Source organism: Narcine bancroftii, chromosome 10, assembly GCF_036971445.1.
Source record: "Narcine bancroftii isolate sNarBan1 chromosome 10, sNarBan1.hap1, whole genome shotgun sequence".
Lineage (NCBI taxonomy): Eukaryota > Metazoa > Chordata > Chondrichthyes > Torpediniformes > Narcinidae > Narcine > Narcine bancroftii.
Genome location: NC_091478.1, coordinates 19,626,105 through 19,645,046, shown reverse-complemented (window position 1 = coordinate 19,645,046; position 18,942 = coordinate 19,626,105). Strand labels below are relative to the sequence as shown.

At 40.5% G+C, this 18,942-nt stretch overlaps 1 protein-coding gene across 8 annotated transcripts in view; it reads left to right on the top strand.

Annotated features, from left to right (window-relative positions):
- rbm20 (RNA binding motif protein 20) overlaps positions 1-18,942 on the top strand; it is a 183,592-nt gene that overhangs the window by 7,087 nt on the left and 157,563 nt on the right. For 6 of the 8 annotated variants that reach the window (XR_011345390.1, XM_069900080.1, XM_069900082.1 and 3 more), the window contains exon 1: positions 15,554-15,761. The gene's annotated coding sequence lies outside the window, so the exon portion shown is untranslated. Of the gene's footprint in view, positions 1-1,899; positions 1,994-4,724; positions 4,838-9,656; positions 9,796-15,553; positions 15,762-18,942 lie in introns of those variants that run through there. The other 2 variants (XM_069900081.1, XM_069900078.1) reach the window with 1 other exon arrangement.

Below are 18,942 nucleotides of genomic sequence, written 5' to 3'. Positions count from 1 at the left end.
AGGGGGTGAGATTGGAAAGAGTGAGTGGGGTAGTGAAGTCGATATGGATGAGGTCATGGCAGCAGTTGGAAATATAAAGGACCAAAGCAAGAAGAAGAGTGGAACGAAGTGTCCAGGAGGAGGAAGAAGGTTTAAAGCAGGAGAAGGGATCTGTAGTGGGAAGAGGGTGGGCTGGAGAATTATGGTTGTGGAAGTAGGCATGGAGATGGAGCCAACAGAAGAAGAGTTCAGCATCACAACAGGCAGAGAACTCACTGAGGCATGGGCAGGGGACCGAAGATTGAGAGAGAGGAGAGGAGAAAATCAGCCCAGGTGAGTGACGTTTAAAAAGAGCACCAAGTGTGGGCTCGGATCATTGTGATCTTGGGGATGTTGAAGTAGGAGGAGGGACTCAAAAGAGAAAAAGACTAATTGAGAGTGGGGACAATAGAAAATCAGCTAAGTGAGTGACATTTTAAAAGTTTTCAAAAGAGTCTGGAGGGAAACTGAAGGGTTAAGCAGAGTCTTGATTTGTGGGAGTGAGAGCTTGAGATAATTGGCAGGGAAAAATAAAGGGAGAGGTAGCTAAAGAGGGTTGGCCAGTGAGGAGTGACCATTGTGTGAGTGGCGCTTTGAGGCTTTGGCTCAAAGCTTCGGCGAGCAGAGGCTGATGAAGAGCTTGCTCCCAATGAGGTAAGGCTGGTAAGTTTTTAAAATTAATTTAATTAACTTAGGAGTAGATAATGGAGGCAGTAGTTAGGGCAGTCCAGTGTTCTGATTGTGGGATGTGGGAAGTCGGGGACAGCACGTTTGTTTCTGATAACTTCACCTGCAAAATGTGCATCCAGGTGAAGCTCCTGACAAACCAAGTTAGCGAGCTGGGGCTGGATGGACTTTGGCTCTTAAGGGAGGGAGAGGAAGTGATAGACAGGAGTTTAAGGGAGGCAGTCAGCCCTAAAAATCAGGAGACAGGGTGACTGTCAGGAGAGGGAAGGGGGAGAGGCAGACAGTGCAGAGTATCCCATGGCGGGTCCCCTCAACAAGTATACTGTTTGAGATATTGTTGGGGGATGATCTACCAGGGACGTCGAGGAGGTTACATCTCTGGCACAGAGGCTGGTCCCCCCAGCTCAGATATGATTTGGGGATAAAAATTAGAATAGCTTGAAACAAACATAAAAATATAGGTAAAAATCATCTTGATTGCATTAATACAACCTACCAATGATAATGGGAATGCTGGGAAGTTTAGACCAGTGAGTCTTATGTCAGTGGTGGGAAAACTGTTGGAGAGAATTCAAAGGGACAGAATTTATGAACATTTAGAGAAGTCTTCTGAGGGATCATCAGTATGACTTTGTGAAGGAAAGGTTGTTCTTTATGAGTCTAATTAAGTTCCACAGAACTAGATACAAAAAATGAACAAGCTAGAAACATAAAGTCAGCCAGGGACATGTGCCTGGTTTCAGATTAATAGTGTTTCAAAATTATTGTGGTCATAAACTTATCTTTTCATTTCACTAAATTCTAATGTCAACCATACTTTTAATGCTCTCATTTGTTCTTGAATTTTTAAAATCTTTCTATTCCTCTGAGCAGAGCTTGGTCTTCTTCCTCTTCTTCTGTGTCTGCACCTGTGTTTGTGTCTTCTATTTCTCTTCCTTGTATCTGTGTCTCTTCTGACCTTCTTATTGAGCTGCTTGCCTCAATTTGCTGGGCGTATTTTTGCATGGCTTCTTGCTGTTGGTCCTCTTCTTCTGGGCTATTGCTGTTCTTCTTTCCTATCACTCCCTTTCCTGTCGCTTTCCTCCTCTTCCAGCTGAGAGCCCTGATGTTGGGCATCCCTCAGCTGGTCACACTGTGATAGTTCGCTCCTCAGCTGGGCCCCCCTCCTGTCAGTGTTTTCTTTTTATTTTGCAGTCCAGCGGTCGGGAGGTCATGACTCTGTGGGGTCGTCACCAACCTCGGGGAGCAGGCACTTTTCTCCATGATGGCTCCCTGTTTCTTCATGCAGGTAAGGCCTTCTCCTTTCTTTTCTGGTGTCTTTTCTTTTTTTCCTGTTGTTTTTACTTTTTCCTTCTTTTATTTCTTTTCTCCACAACTTTATCTTTTATTTGTTGTGTTTTGTGTTTCTTGAACTTTGTGTTTTCACTTTATTTCTTCTTTTCTGGAGAGGGCTGGTATTCTCCTACCGGCCACTACTCCATCACGTGACTCCCGGTCATAAACCTATCGAGATAAATGCTGTAATATCTCTGGGATGTGCAGCTGATCAAGAATAGTCTGTATAATGGACCATCAGGAATCTGTACAGATATCCAATATGTGAATACAGTATTTACAGGCTCAGTAAATCTTAAAATAATAATGTACCTTTGGCATAATCAATTTTTTTTTAGTTTCCTGTAGAAGTCCGACAATATCCACTTATCATTGCATCTGCTATGGTTGAGATGGATCTTCAGAGACTCTGCAGTGTCATCCTTTGCAATCACCACCTTTGTTCAAGTCAGTGTATGGAGATGAAATTATTAACGTGGAGAAGAGGGTGGAGGTGGACTGAAGGCTACTTTCATTATTTTGTTTGATCCATCTTATCCCTTGTAATTCATTTAAATAAAATCCCTTTCAATTAATCTCTCCATCTCAATGGATGCTGGGAAAGCCTTTGATAGAGTAGAATGGGCTTGTTTATTTAATATATTAGAGAAATTAAACTTCGGTCCTAAATTTATTAATTGGATTAAATTAATATATTTATCTCCTATTGCTTCTATTTTTACTAATTCAATAAAATCAAAACCATTTAAGATTCACTATCGAACTAGACAAGGTTGCCCTTTAAGCCCATTATTATTTAATCTGGCATTAGAACCATTAGCAGTGTCCTTTGAGCAATCTGATGATATTTCTGGAATTATAAGAGGTGGAAATGCTCGTAAGATCTTGCCTTATGCAGATGACCTTTTATTGTACATATCCTACCCTGATCATTCGATTCCAGCTACTTTATCACTCCTTCAACAATTTGGTCAATTCTCAGGATATGAATTAAATCTCAAGAAAAATGAGATGTTTGTTTTGAACTCTTCCAGTTCTCTAGACCTTACCATTCTTTTAAAATTGCTAAAAATCAGTTTAATTATTTAGGAATTACTGTTATTAAGAACTTCAAAAATTTAAGGAGAACTTTCTCACCTTAATGAATCACTCAATGCTGTCCTCTCTCAATGTCCTTAATTGGACACATTAACATTGTTAAGATGAATATCTTACCTAAGTTTTTTTTAATCAAGCTGTACCTATATTTGTTGCCAAAACTTTTTTTTACATTCTTCTTGATTCAAGTATCCCTTCCTTTGTTTGGAAAAATAAATGGACCCATTTTGACAGAACTTTTTCTTCAAAACCCAAAAAATGAAGGGGGTTTTGGCACTGGAGAATTTAAATTTTATTATTGGGCAGCTAATATTAGATGTATTACTTTTTGGATTCTAAAGTAGATAGGATGCTGCAAGTTGGATTAATCTTGAAAATGAATCCACTAAGAGGTATTCTCTTATTTCGATAGATGGAACACCATTTAATGCTTGATAATTTTGTTGTTCAACACGTGTTGAGATAACTGGTAATTTTTTTTAAAAACAGCCCAGTTGCAACAGCAAATCATTTGCAATAGTGTTTTAACAACAGCAAACACAAAGGAAAGCTTTTAAGCATTAAAATAACGTTTAATTCTCATCCAAAAAAATGCTGGCTGCCGCCGATCACCGACACCTCCCCACTGAGGTCCCTGTTCTGGCCCAGGAGCCCAATGTCCCCACCCTTGCCAGAAGGTTGCTGTCCTTAATGATGCTGGATCAAGGGATTCTTCTGACCGCTTGCGGCTGGGAGACAGTGGCACGCAGTTTGAGAGGGAGAGTTGGAGAAAATAGTTAATCGGGGAAGGTAAAGAACGAAAAAGAGAGGGGAGGGAGTTACTTGAAACAAGGACAATCGTCGTTCTAATTTCATGTCAAGTTAACTTTTTTCAACCTGTGACATTAGTTCAGCTAGGAAAAAAATTTAGATAAATGAGGATTTCTGATTTGTTTTGGATATCCTCATTTATTTGAAATTTAATAAAAATTGATAAATGGGGATTTTGGAGAATCCGATTTCAGATAATTGGAGTTGTACTGTATTTACAGATTAGGAGCTTTTTTAATTCCTTGGTATTGAGACTCACTCAAGATCCAGAATTAAATATGATAGAGAAGATTTATAATTATAAACCGAATCATAAAAATTTGATATCAGCTCTTTGAGTCATTATTATTGTCTAGTGGTAAATCCCTGGACAAGACTAGGAAATTATGGGAGCAAGATTTTCAACCATTATTTTCTGTTGCTCCATGGGATTCTATTTTGAAATTGGTAAATTCATCTTCTCTATGTGCCCGACACTCATTATTACAATTTAAAGTAGTACATTGAACTTACTTCTCCAAAGTTCAATTGGCTAAATTCTATTCTAATATTTCTTCAAAATCTAACAGATGTAAGGCTGAAGAAGGTACATTGTTTCATATGTTTTGGTCATGTCCTTTTCTTTCCATGTATTGGGAAAGTATTTTTTGTCTTTAGTTCTTAATATTAACTATTCCTAATCTTTCTCTTGTCCTGTATGGAACGAGTAAGTCAACTGACTTGAATTTGTCTGGGCTACAATCCCATGTTGTTGCTTTTGCTCTCCTTATCACTAGGTGGAAAGATGCTGCCCCTCCTCCTCATATTCAATGGCCAACAGATGTGATGACATGCCTGACTCTGGGGGAAAAAAAATAGATGTTCTACTACTGAAATGAATTTTAACTTTGTAAGTTTATGGGGTCCTTTTCTTAATTATTTTCATAATTTATAAGATTATTTAGATCCCATTTTGTGGTTTGGTTCCCCCCCCTTATAATGCAACATATATGTTCAATCAATAACTGCACAAGGGAAGGGTTAGATTATTAGCATAATTTTTGCATGTTATGTCTTTTTCAATGTACCATAGGTTATTTGTAGCCATATGTAATAATACATCTATTTTGTTGGATACTAATTCTTATTACCTATGTATACTTATGTATACTTATAAAACTCAATAAAATATTGAAAAAGAAAGAATTGATCTTTTGGAGGATAAAACTATTGTATATATTTGGGTAATAACTCAATTGACACATTTCAGGTTTATATCACATTGGCCTCCAAATTAAACAGATATGTGCTTGTACAACCATTTAATTGACCTTTTGATAATTTGTGATTCGACAGGTGTTGGCTGTAACATTAAACACCGAATGCTATTTAGACACTGTGCCACATCCAGTGTCTGCTTTACCCTGACTGAAAACAGCACGTGCATTTGGAAAGATTCAAAGCTTTCATTTCTCAGTCTTGGCATTACAACTCCTGAGGTACTCTCACTGAGAGTCTAATTGGGGTGTGGGGCGAGGGAGGGGGATTGAATGGAGTTAAATTATTGATGGTCAATAAATATTCATACTGTGAGATGTCACAAACAACCATTTTCTAAATTCGGGTAAAACACCTGCTGATTTAATTTCAGTGTGTTCATTACGTTTAGTCTCTGATCATTCATTAAACAAGTGATAAAGCCACATTGTTAAACAAGAAAGGTGTCCAAATGCTGTGCTCCAGTCCAATACACAAATGTGCAGGAGAAACTCAGCAAGTCACGCAACATACATAGGAAGTAAAGGGTAAGCGATGTTTTGAACATATATAGGAAGTAAAGGGTAAGCGATGTTTTGGGCCTGTGCCCTTCGTCAGGAACTTTTAAAATGTTGGTTATGGTATGGTTAGCTCAACGCTGTTACACTGCCAGCGACTGGGATTGGGGTTAGAATCCTACGCTGTCTGTAAGGACTTTGTATGTTCACTCAGGGTCTGCGTGGCTTTTCTCTGGCTCTGGTTTCCTCCTATCTTTCAAAAATGTACCGGGGGAGGGGGGAATTCTAGGTCAATTGGGTGTAATTGGGCGACGTGGGCCGAAAGGGCCTGTTACTGTGTTGTGTGTCTAAATTTAAATTTAGATTTTTTAAAAATTACCTCCTAGGGATGCTTTGTGAGGTGCTGAGTTTCTCCTGCACATTTGTGTATTGCATTATAAAGCCATGTAGATAGGTAAGATTTCTTTCCCCCCCCCACCACACTACCAACCTTATCTTTACTCTCAGTCCAGTGTGCTACCAAAAAAATTGTGGCTTCAAGGAAATATTTTAAAGAAACACATAAACAAAATTGGAAATGAATGAGCATTTTCTCAAAGTATCACAAGTCATCTTTCATATTTCTCCCAATGATGCTTCTCGACCTGCTGAGTTCCTCCAGCAGATTGTGTGGAGCTTCAGATTCCAGCCTCTGCCATCTCCTGTGGGTCACTATCAGACTCTGCCCTTGCAAATTTCCCTGGGGCTTGCAGCTGTTATCAACAAAACTTAGTCGTCACTTTTAGCTCCATGGATTCAATCTCACGTCTGTCAATTTCAACATGTTTTACATGAGTTTTCAAACTCTTTAAAAGGACCCTTCCAATCATTAAGAAATTAATCTGTAATTCAAAGCAGATTTTGAAATCTAACTGTGGTACAAAAATTCTTCATTGATCCAAAATATAATTAAATAACAATGAATGTGTTTCAAATATTCTACATCTAATTTAGGCAATTAAATGTATTTTGAAGCTTAATGTAATTTTAAACAATCAGACATCAACAACCAACTCAATGAACTGCTGGAAGAACTCAGCAGGTCAGGCACCATGCTTGGATATAAATGGTCAATCAATGTTTCAGCTCTGGACCCTTTATTGAAACTAAAGTGTAAAGGAGGTGATATTATATTTACAAAAGAGGGAAAGAAGTTTGGGGGGGCGTGGTGGGTCCCCAGAGGGGTGAGGTGGAGAGACAGAAAAAAGGAACCACTAGGAAGTGTGTTAGTATCGCAGCAACAGCGAGGGGAGGTGAAGAGGGCGATGGAGAGCATTTTTTTTAAAGTGCAGAAGTAGGTGAAGAGATGAAACAGTGGACCCAGATAGGAATGGAGGGAGCTAAAATTGGTTAAAGGCACTGGCTTTAAGGCTGCACAGGTGGAATATGGAATCTATGGTGGGCCTCATCCTGACAAACTTGATCATAAAATGTGTTAATAAAAACAATGTTAGAGAGATCTGTTGAATTTTTAAACTCATTTAAAGGGCACAGATACAACTGGAAAATATCAAACGCTCTTTTCATTTTCAATTTTAATCTCAATAAAGCTCAGAAGCCCAGAGTTCACACAATGTTCCAAACAAAACATTGAAAATAAATCCAATGCAGGTAATAATTGGAAAAATTCAGAAATACCAGCTCTGAAATCCATAAAACAAACTCATAATTCACGGTAGTTTCCCTGCACTAACCCAATATCCAGTGATATATTGAGTATATGAATATTTTCCCTATATTTTTCAGTTCAACATGTTATTAATGTTGATTTCTTTCGGGTCCTTATTCACTCTCAATCTGTAGCCTCCACCCATTTTAAGGAAGTTTCGTGACCTTGTTTGAGAAACAACGACTTTCCAGAGCCACCTGCTAAAATGAAGGTGAATCCGATTTAGAAACTGCCTGAGAGCATCACCCTTCCTTGTTGAATATTGTGCACTAATTAACCCTCATTGACACTAAACTGAACACTGCAAGCCAGAGCTTTACTGGAAGCCTCCAGGCTGACTCATCATCGCAGATGTTTTATAACACTCCTCCTTCCATTCCCTTTGGGCCGCCAAGTGGATAAAGGCCATCTCCCAGGACTTCAGTAACACCCAAACCATCAAAGTCACACAAGCCCTTTTGATCTTCAGTTTCAATCCAAATAAAATTTGGAAGTCCAGAATTCGCAAGACATTCCAAGCAAAATTTTGAATATACAGTAAAACCCAATGCAGGTAATAGAAGAAAGTTCAAAAATGCCTGCTCTGAAATTCCATAAAACAAATGTACAGGTACTTCAAGGCAGTTTCCTTGCACTGACTCATCTTGAAAAAATGTCCTTTTAATGAGTTAAAAAATCAACCTATTTCTTAAACATAGTTTTCATCAATCCTCGTTGACTCTACACAAAATCGAAACATTCCGCAAGTCGGGCAGCATCGCTGGAAGGAGAGCGTTAACATTTGCAGCTCCAAACCCCCTCATGAGAACGCGGAAAGAGAGAAAACTAGTTAGGTGGGGAAGGATAGTAGAATATGGGGAATGTCTCTGATAGGTTGAGACTAATGACATTTTGGACTGAAATGTTAACTGTTTCTCTTTCCACAGATGCAGTTTGAGCTGCTGAACATTGCCAGCATTTTCTGTTTTCATTTCAGATTTCCAACATCTGCAGTTTTTTGATTTTCATTAATTGACTCTTCTCAATTCTATGACTCTTTTCTAAGAATCCTTTAATGGTAGATTCCAGGACTTTTCCTACTACTGACAAATCAGAATCAGGTTCATTATCATGAACATGTGTTACAAAATGTGCGGCAGTAGCGTTGTGTGTTACAGTTCAAAATTGCTGCAATTTATAATTCCAAAATACAAGATTTATGAAAATAAGCAATTAGTGCAAAAAAAAGAAAAGTGAGGGAGTGTCTGTGGTTCATTGTCCATTCAGAAATCTGACGATGGAAGGGAAGAAGCTGTTTTTGTACTGTTGGGTGTTTGTCTTCAGGGGCCTGTACCTCCTTCCTGTTGGTACCAGTGAGAAAAGGGCATGGTCTGGGAGGTGAAGGTCCTTGATGATAGAGGCTGCTTTCTTGAGACACCACCTCTTAAAAATGTATTTTATGGAGTAAAGACTAAATCCCTTTGACGATGTTGGCTGGGGTTGACAACCCTCTGTAGCCTTGTGCATTGGCACCTCCAGACCAGACAGTGATGCAACCAGTCAGAATGCTCTCCACGGTACACCAGACCAGACCATGATACACCACCTCCAGACCAGACAGTGATGCAACCAGTCAGAATGCTCTCCACGGTACACCAGACCAGACATGATACACCAGACCATGATACACCACCTCCAGACCAGACAGTGATGCAACCAGTCAGAATGCTCTCCATGATACACCAGACCAGACATGATACACCACCTCCAGACCAGACAGTGATGCAACCAGTCAGAATGCTCTCCATGATACACCAGACCAGACATGATACACCAGACCATGATACACCACCTCCAGACCAGACAGTGATGCAACCAGTCAGAATGCTCTCCACGGTCCACCTGCAGAAATTTGCAAAAGCCTTTGGTGAAATCCCAAATCTCTTCAAACTCCTCACAAAATATGGAAGCAGGCGTGGCTTCTTCATGATTGTATTGACATGGAGGGTTCAGGATAGATCTTCAGAGATGTTGATACCATGGAATTTGAAGTTCCTTACCCCTGCTGACCCCGCGATGAACACTGGGTCAAGTTCTCCTGATTTCCCCTTCCTGAAGTCCAGCGTGGCAAATGGGCCATTGATGGTCCTTTCCAAAATAGAGGAGTTATATTTGTTCCAATCCAGTCTGTAGAAATTGTTCTAGATTCTAAGGAATTTTAGATGATGACAACTAGTCTCTAATAATCATCTCCTTCTGAATTCCAGCATGAAGATCACCAGACCTGGAGATTTATGATTAAAATCTACTGGAAATGCTGGAAGCACCCAGCAGGTCTGGCAGCATCTGTGAAAGAGAAGCAGAAATAACAATACAGGTCGAAGACCCTTCACCAAAACTGAGCAAGTAAGGATTTATTGTCTTTAGTTCCAATAATTTCTCAAGGTCAGGCGACATCTGTTAAAGTTAATGTTTCACATCAAGGATATTGAAGAAGGGTCATGTAGCATGGCAATAGGTACTTTGGCCCAGATCTGCAAATTTTCGTGCTTCCTCCGGATCCGAGAATAGTCTGTTTTGCTGCCCTGGAATAACTATTTTAAGTACCGCTGGGTTCTTTAGCATAAATTTATATCCTTTTTTCCATAGGATCGCTTTTGCTGTATTAAACTCCTTCCTCTTCTTCAGGAGTTCAAAACTTATATCTGGATAGAAAATAATTTTTTGACCTTTGTATTCCAGTGGCTTTTTGTCTTCTCTTATTTTCTTCATTGCTTTCTCCAATATATGTTCTCTTGTTGTATATCTTAGGAATTTTACTAAAATGGATCTTGGTTTTTGTTGTGGTTGTGGTTTAGGGACTAATGTTCTATGTGCTCTTTCTATTTCCATTTCTTCCTGTAATTTTGGTCTTCCTAGGACCCTGGGGATCTAATCTTTTATAAATTCTCTCATATTCTTGCCTTCTTCATCTTCCTTAAGGCCCACTATCTTTATATTATTTCTTCTATTATAATTTTCCATTATATCTATCTTCTGAGCTAACACCTCTTGTGTCTCTTTAATTTTTTTATTAGATTCTTCTAATTTCTTTTTTAAGTCCTCTACTTCCATTTCTACGGCTGTTTCTCGTTCTTCCACCTTATCCACTCTTTTTCCTATATCTGACATGACCATCTCTAATCTATTCATTTTTTCTTCTGTACTTTTAATTCTTTTTATTTCAATAAATTCTTGTGATTGCCATTCTTTTACTGATTCCATATATTCTTTAAAAAAAAAATATCCACTGTCTTGCCCTTCCCTTCTTCCATTTCTCTGTGTTCTTCTTCTTCCTCTGGGTTGGTCATCTGTTGTTTCCTTGATTTCTTTTTACTCTCTTCTTTCTTGTTCTCGTTGTTTTCTACGTTCTCTTGTTGTTGTGCTGTGGCTGTCATTCTCAGCTGTGGAGATCGACTCCTCAGCTGGTCCCCCCTCCCGTCAGTGTTTTTTTTCTTGCGCATCGCGCACTTTTGCTTGGCTCTGCGAGCCATTTTTGTAGTCCCGAGCTCGGGACTTCGACTGACCTGAGGGAGCGGGCTTCTCTCTCCACAGAAGGCCTCCTCGGACAGGTAAGGCCTTCACCTTCTTCTTCCGATGTTTTTTCTTCTTCTCTTCTTCCCGTTGCTTTCGACTTTTCTTTCTTCGCTGCCATTTTCTTCCCACCTTTACTTTCACTTTATTTTAATTTTCGTGTTTGTGCCTTTGTGTTTTCTTTATTTTTTTTTTAAACTTTTCCGGAGAGGGCTGGAGTTCCCCGACCGGCCACTACTCCATCACGTGACTGCCCCCTCCCCTTTGGCCCAGATCCATGCTGAACAGTTTGGTTACCCGAGGTATTCCCATTTGCTTGGTTACCGAGCTAATCTCATTTGCCTGCGCTTGGCCCATATCCCTCCCATCCATGTACCTGTCCAAATGTCCTTGTGGCTGTATCCACCCCTACCGTTTCCTCTGGCAGCTTGCCTCTATCCATATTCTCCATATGCAATGGTGCCCCTCAGGTTCCTTTTACCTCCCAGTGGCCAACCACTTCCACTCCCACATCCACATGTCCGTCCATGACGTGTCCTACCAAACCGAGGCCACCTGTAAATTGAAGGAGCAACAACATACTCTCCAACTGGACAGATTCAACATAATCTTTTCTGATTTCTGTTAAGCCCCTCCCCATCCCTCAATCTCCTTTTCTCCAGCTCCACATTCCCTTCCCTCTGCATTCAGACAGCGACCCATTCTCCCATCACCTCAACTTTTCTCTTCTACCCTATATCTGGCGATGATCTCTCACCTGTCAGCCTGTGCTCCTCCTCCTGCCCCTTCCTCCCTCCTCTTCTCTTCTAACTCTTCACCTTTTAATTCAGGTGCCTGCCTACCTTTTGCTTGAATCCGGGCCCAGGCCCGAAACTTTGGTTACCCTTTACTTTCTTTAGATGCTGCCTGGCCCTACTGAGTTTCTCCAGCACTTTTCTGCTCTGCACTCAACCCAGCATTTGCAGACTTTCACGTTCAATTCATTTTACATCCTTCTCTCCTTATCTTAACTCTGTGCCCTTTGACATGATGAAACATCACTGTCAGAAAACAATTGGAAGCTGCTTTTCAGAGAAATGCATTCCCAGCGGTTTGAGCTGAGTGTGGAATGTGGATACACTTTGAACTCTGCTTCCATCTGTCAGATTCATTGACTTACCTTCCTCTGTGACAGTGTGCACATAATAGTATCGCAGCAGCAGTGCACAGAGTGCAAGTATCCAACCAGTACTTCCCAGACATTAACACAGACCTTCAGCTATAGAATGGTAAAAGATTTGCTCACTCATCTCTCTGATGAAGTTCAGGCACCTGTTGTTTTTGCTGCAAGAACTGCAGATGCCAGGATCATTAACATTGGTGTCAAGCAGAGCCCAAACTTGAAATTTTGGCAGAGGAACAAATTGCTCTTTATAAGTTCTAAGTCGAGCACAAAAGAGTATATAGACTTTCCAGCACTGATCCTGTAAAATTTCCAATTTTTTTTTTGTTTTCCCCAATCTCCCATGTTTCCCTCCTTCAGATCTCGGCTGAGATTTGTATCTCTAACAGCCAAAGTGAAGGGAAGAAAGTTTAGGGGAGACATCAGGAGTAAGTGTTTTTACACAGAGTTGTGGGGGCCTGGAATGCCTTGCCAGGGGTGGTGGTGGAGGCCGAAACAACAGGGACATTTAAGGGCCTCTTTGACAGGCACACGGATGAAAGAAAAATAGACAGTAGGAATATATCGGTCAGCAAAACTTCGAGGGCTGAAAGCCCTGTACTGTACTGTAGTGTTCAATAATTTCAATCAATTTGAAATTCACTCAGCAACTTCTCTCTGCTTATTTCAAATTGCACTTGATATGAAGTGTTTACTCCAGGTACTTTTGATTCGAGGGGTATACTGCTCCTCGTAGGCCCCCACACACCCTGTACTTCAGTCGATGCCTCAGTATAACTGCCCTCATATATTTGAATCTATATTCTGGTATTCTGAATCACTGTTTTCTTGGCATTATTTGTACGTGGAAAATTGTCTGCATTAGACTTAACACTAAGTCCACTAACTTCTATCAGTAGCCATAGTGATTATAATTTGCATCTGATAGATCACTGGATGTCAGGACCTCAACAGCAGCAGTGTTTGCATTAGCTGTACCTTTAGGTTCTCCAAGGTATCTCTGTTTGCACACAGCATTTCATCCCAACTCTTGTTCTCACTGACAGCAGACACCGGTCTTCCCTCTTCATAAATCCATTTCCCCCAGCCTCCCCTTTCTAGATTGTCTCCAACGGTTCTAGTCTGGCGTGTCTGCACTCAATCCAGGGTGAAGGGCCCAGGCCCGAAACATTGGTTACCCTTTATTTCCTCTGGATGCTATGTGACCTCCTGAGTTTCTCCAGCACTTTTGTGTTTGTAATATAGGAAAGTTTTGTGGTTAAGAGTTCAGTGGAAGCAAGTTAAAGGGAAACAAGAGGTCCGACCAGCCTAAATTAGGTCGCAAAAGAAAAGTTGAATATGAAATATTCAGGAGCGTGACCTTGCGGTAGAAGTCCAAAAATCCAGACTGCTTGGGGATTGGGTTGGTCGGGATCTTGGAATTTTCCTGGCAGTACTTTTAAATTTCAAATTTAAGGAGGAATAAAGAAGAGATGAACAAGTAAATTTTGATAGTTTATTCACTAGCAAATACTTCATTTATCAAAACGAGCAGTGTTTTTTAAAAAAAAATCAACCTTTGTGGTCACTTATTGCATCTGTGGTGTTTATGCGTGCTCGCACACACACACAAATGCCCATTAAATTTAAAATGTTTGAAAAATCCAAATTCTCAAGTGGTCCAGATTTCTGGCATCTGGATTTTTGCACTTCTATATTTAAAAATATGGTACTGCTGTAACAGCAGCTCTCTTTGCTGGTGCAGATATGGGAGTCAGAGGAGTAGAGACACAGTGCTGCTCTGCAGGGTCCTACCACCTGGTCCTAAAGCTAATGGCTCCATAGAGGCTTTAAAAGACCTGTTAAAGGAGCTGGTGTTTTTATAAAATCCTGCAACCTGGTGTTCTGCTCCTAAGATAGCAGAGTCTGTGGTGGGCAGCACAGCACGAGGGATTGCAGACTCCAGGGGAGCAGTGGACCAGCGCAGGGAATCAGAAACAAGGAGAACACCCTCCTCGTGTTGAGAAGGAGAAGCATAGGAGAAGGTAACTTCAGCAGCAGACCCAGTGAGGGGCTCAGCACCTGAAGGACCCTCACAGGCTGCTGGCCACTGCCGACTTGCAGTCAAAGGTCTTGCACCAGGTTGCAGATTGCTGGCAAATGAATCATGGGATTCGAGAGGGTGCTGAGAACAAGAAAGGCTCAGTGGTTTAGATCTGGAGCTCGAGTTGCTGATGGTTTGAACAAGAGTATGTGTGGCTGCAGAGGCAGAGGGAGCGGAAGTTGTGAATCCACAGACACTTTGTAGGGAATCTCTTTTGGTTTTCTTTCTCTTATTGTTAAGGGAGCTTGGCAATCCTCATGACAACCCTGTTTGCTTTATGGCAATCTAAAGCTGAAGTTTATAATGTATATTTCATTTTACAAATTATTACATGGCAATAAATGGGACCTTGAGAAAACCTTGGCTTCTAATCAAGTTTAATTTATGAGGGGTACTGCCCCCATTTTACCTTGATCATTGCAAAGCTGACCTTGCCCTTCATTTCAAGAAATATCCCAGTGCTCAGTTGGCAAACCACCAGAACTGAAACAATTTCCAACATTGTTGGATATTTCTGTGTGGCAGATCAGTCGTTTTGTTTGTGATTTACGACAGCTGCTACATGTACATATTCCAGTCATTTACTTCCATTACAGCCTTAGTGTTTGCCAAGGGCAAATTGTGACCATGAGTTTTACAGCCTCTCTGCAATCCTGCCTGTGTATTTTTATGTTAAACATGTGAGTTACTGTTCCAGACGCAGAAGTACAGTCACATTACACCAGTAATAAAATATCTTGATATAAATTATCTGATTAATATTAGATGAGGTTATAATATTAGATGAGGTTATAATAAGAGTTTCTCTCTCCATAAGAACATGAAACATAGGAGCGGAATTAGCCTCGTCAAGTCCATGCCACCATTCCATCATGGCTAATTTATGATCCTTTTCAACCTTATTCTCCAGCCCTCTCTCCAAAACCTTGGTTCCCTTCCTAATCAAGAACTTAGAATTTATTGTTTCTGAATATTTTATTTCCGAATGCATAATTTGTCATTAAATTTGTTGTTTTGCGGCAGTATTATTGTGCATTATATTTCTGAGAATACACTACTTAATAAAAATAAATAAATTAGTGCAAAGGATGAATCTTCAGAGATATTGACACCCAGTTCTTTACTCTTTCCACTGCTGAACCCTCAATGAGGACTGGTTTGTGTTCTCCTGGTTCCCCCCCTTCTGAAGTCTACAATCAGTTTCTTAGCATTTCTCCTGTTGAGTGCAAGGTTGTTGTCGTGACAACACTCAACTATCTGACCTATCTCACACCTGTAAACTTCCTGATTGTCATCTGTGATATGGCCAACAACTATGATGTCATCGGCAAATTTGTAGATGGCCTTTGAATTGTGCCTGGCCACACAGTCATGGGTGTAGAGAGAGTAGAGCAGTGGGCTAAGCACGCATCCTTGAGGTGCGCCTGTGCTGATTGTCAATGAGGAAGAGACATTACTACTGTTGCTGTGGTCTTCCAAAAAGGAAGTCAAGGATCCCTTTGCAGAAGGACATGCAGAGGCCCAGGTTTTGAAGCTTGCTGACCAGTACTGAGGGTATGATGGTGTTGAACTCTGAGCTGTAGACCAGTGGTTCTCAACCTTTTTTTTCTCCCATTCACGTACCACTTTAAGTATTCCCTATACCAATGGTGCTCTGTGATTAGTAAGGGATTGCTTACAGTGGTATGTGGGTGGAAAGAAAAAGTTTGAAAACCACTGTTTAATCATACCTAATTGACTCGTTATGTGCATGGTTTTATAACTCCAAAGGAAATGGGCCAATGACAATTTTTCTCAAGCAAAATATTTCAGAAACAATTGGGTCTAGAGCAGTGATTCTCATCCTTCCCTTCCCACCTTAAGTACCTATGACATAGAGATTACTTAAAGTGGTATGTGAGTGGAAAGAAAAGGGTTGAGAATGACTGCTGTAGTCGATGAAAAACAGCCCGATGTACATATTGTTTTTGTCTAGGTCAGTGGTTCTCATCCTTTTTCTTTCCTCTCAAATATCACATTGTAATCCCTTAATAAACACAGAGCATCTATGGCGTCCTGTGCATAGAAGCTTTGTGGTTAGTAAGGGATTACTTATGGAGATATGAAAGTGGAAGGCAAAAGGTTGAGAACCACTGGTCTAGATAATCTAGGGCTGAGTGGAGAGCCAGTGAGATTGCATCTGCTGTGGGGTGATTGTGGCGGAAGGCAAAGTGCAGGGGGTCCTGGTCTTTACCTAGGTACGAGTTAATTCTGGCAATGAACGACATCTTAAAGCTCTTCATAGCAGTAGATGTGAGTGCTACTGTTATCTGCCCGTGTCTTAAATATACCCAACCACTTGACCTTCACAGCAGTCCATGGCAAAGAATTTGATAGATTTGCCACCCTCTGGTTGAAGAAATTCCTCCTCATCTCTGTCCTAAAGGGATGTTTTTGTCTTCTGAGGCTTTTTCCTCTGGTCCCCGGCTCCCCCATCATAGGAAACATACTCTCCGCATCCACTCTATCCAGGCCTTTCAGTATTTGATAAGTTTCAATGAGACTCCCCCGCGCCCCTCCACCCCCATTCTTCTAAACTCCAGCGAGTACAGTCCCAGAGCTCTCAAACTCTCCTCATACAATAACCCTTCCACTCCAGACATTATTTTCTTATCCAGTGCCCTGTCAGAATTGACTTGTGGTTTTGTTCACAGGATTTACTCATTTTAACAAGTAGTAATGAAACATTATTGCAAAACTGCAAGTTTCTGCATGATGGGCCACACATCACAGAAGGTAAAGTTGGGCCAATCAGCTTTAAAAACTTTTAATCAGTTTCCCTTTCCACATACCCTGCCCGACCTGCTGAGAGGCCAAGGAGGATGGGTGTCGGGAGTTAGAAAAGGGGGGAGGGGGGAGCTATGGACTGGACTCGGTAGAATGCTGAATATGTCTGATGTATTTTGTTTTTATTTCCGAATGCATAATTTGGCATGTTTGTGTTTTATCCTTCAGTGCATGCCCTGTATTATTTCCTTGTGTAAGAGCAGGTGACCTTGGCAGAGATGCCAATGCACAGCATGGAGGTAATTTAATGAAGGAGGAAGTAGATTTTGAAGACTCTAATCAGAAAAGCTACCATCTAAGTGCTTTAGAGTGGGGTTCAGCCTGCATGGATGAAACACAAAAGTCTACCGATGCTGTGATTGTAGTAAAAACATAGAGAAACTCGGTGGTATCACAGTGTCCATGGGAGGTAAAGATATATTACCGATGTTGTGGGCCAGAGCCCTCAGTTATCAGAAAAAAACAGACAGCTTTTTAAAGATGTCCGGCTGCTTTTTGTATCAAAAATGCAGTGATATCTCATACATAGTACAAAAGTGCAGAATTACAGAGATCAGTTGGCACGGAGCAAAGGCAGCATCAGTTTACTATTTCAGGGATCATTCAGGAGTCCAATGACAGCAGGATAGAAACAGTGCTTGAACCTCATGGTATGTCATCTCATACTCATGAATCTGCTTCCTGATGCTTGTGGTGGGGTGGAGGGGGGGGGGGGAATGTTGGTTCCTTTTTCAAGGCAGTGGGAGTTATAGATGGAATCGATGGAGGAGAGGGGGTGGAGGTGTGTGATGGATTGAGCCATGTTCACAACCCTCTGCAGTTTGATGGCAAATGGAACAGAGATGACATTTTTGGAACAATTAGAAATCCAGGAGCAAAGTGTGTTTGAAGTTCTCCTGATTTACCAAAGCAAACAAAGTTGCACAAAAATTCAATAACATAATGAAAACTCTTTTGTGTACCAGTGTTCTTGGGTCACATAATTGAACACATGCTTATTTTGTTTTACCTTCTATTAAAGGATATTATTTTATGTAGAGATGGAATTATCACATGAAAAACAATAGTTTACGTATCTATTCCTCCATTTGTTTAACCTGATGTTTAGTCTCTTAAGTTAAAAAGTTTGTGAGGAATAATTTTGCATTTCGTTGGTCTACAATAGTCAGTTTTAATGATTCCACCACCCCCCCCCCCCCACCCCAAACATATCAAACTTTTAAACAGGTGCTTCCAACTGAACTTGGAAGGAGAGCTGAATTTGAGATGGTTTCACAGCAGCCATTAGCAGGCAGAAATTCGCTATGCTCATAATTATTTATAAGAAGGGCATGCAGTTTTATGGGCTCAGGTTAATGTTAGCGGAACCTCCATTTACCACGGCATAACTTGCACTTAAAGTCCCGAGTATTTTGCCTGATTTAATCCACTATGGATTGAGGAAACTGGAAGAGACTGAACGAAAATTTCTCAAGATGTGCTTGAATGGGGCAGCATTTGGTTTTATGCAAACCTTATGTTAAAACTGAAAACCTTCAGTTTGGATCAAGTGTACCCAGCAACTTCGAAATGTTTAAAATTACTTGAGATAAACATCTTGAAATTGTCACATTCAATCTGCAATATGGCGTCAAACAGGCAATTTTTTATATTCTCCCATCTAGACTGAATGACTTACAGATTTTAAACACAGAGCAGTAACAAGGATTAATCCCAGCTGGATCCTACAATCTTAACAAATGACTAATTGGATCTAGACATCAATTATCACAATGTTAATTGGAAAACAGTCCTGACAGTTGTAAAGTTTCTGACTTTATATGGTAAATATTTTACATTTTTAGCTGGCGTTCCATTAAGAAACAAAAACAGTTTGATTAGACTGTAAAAACAATGTACTGTTAAAATA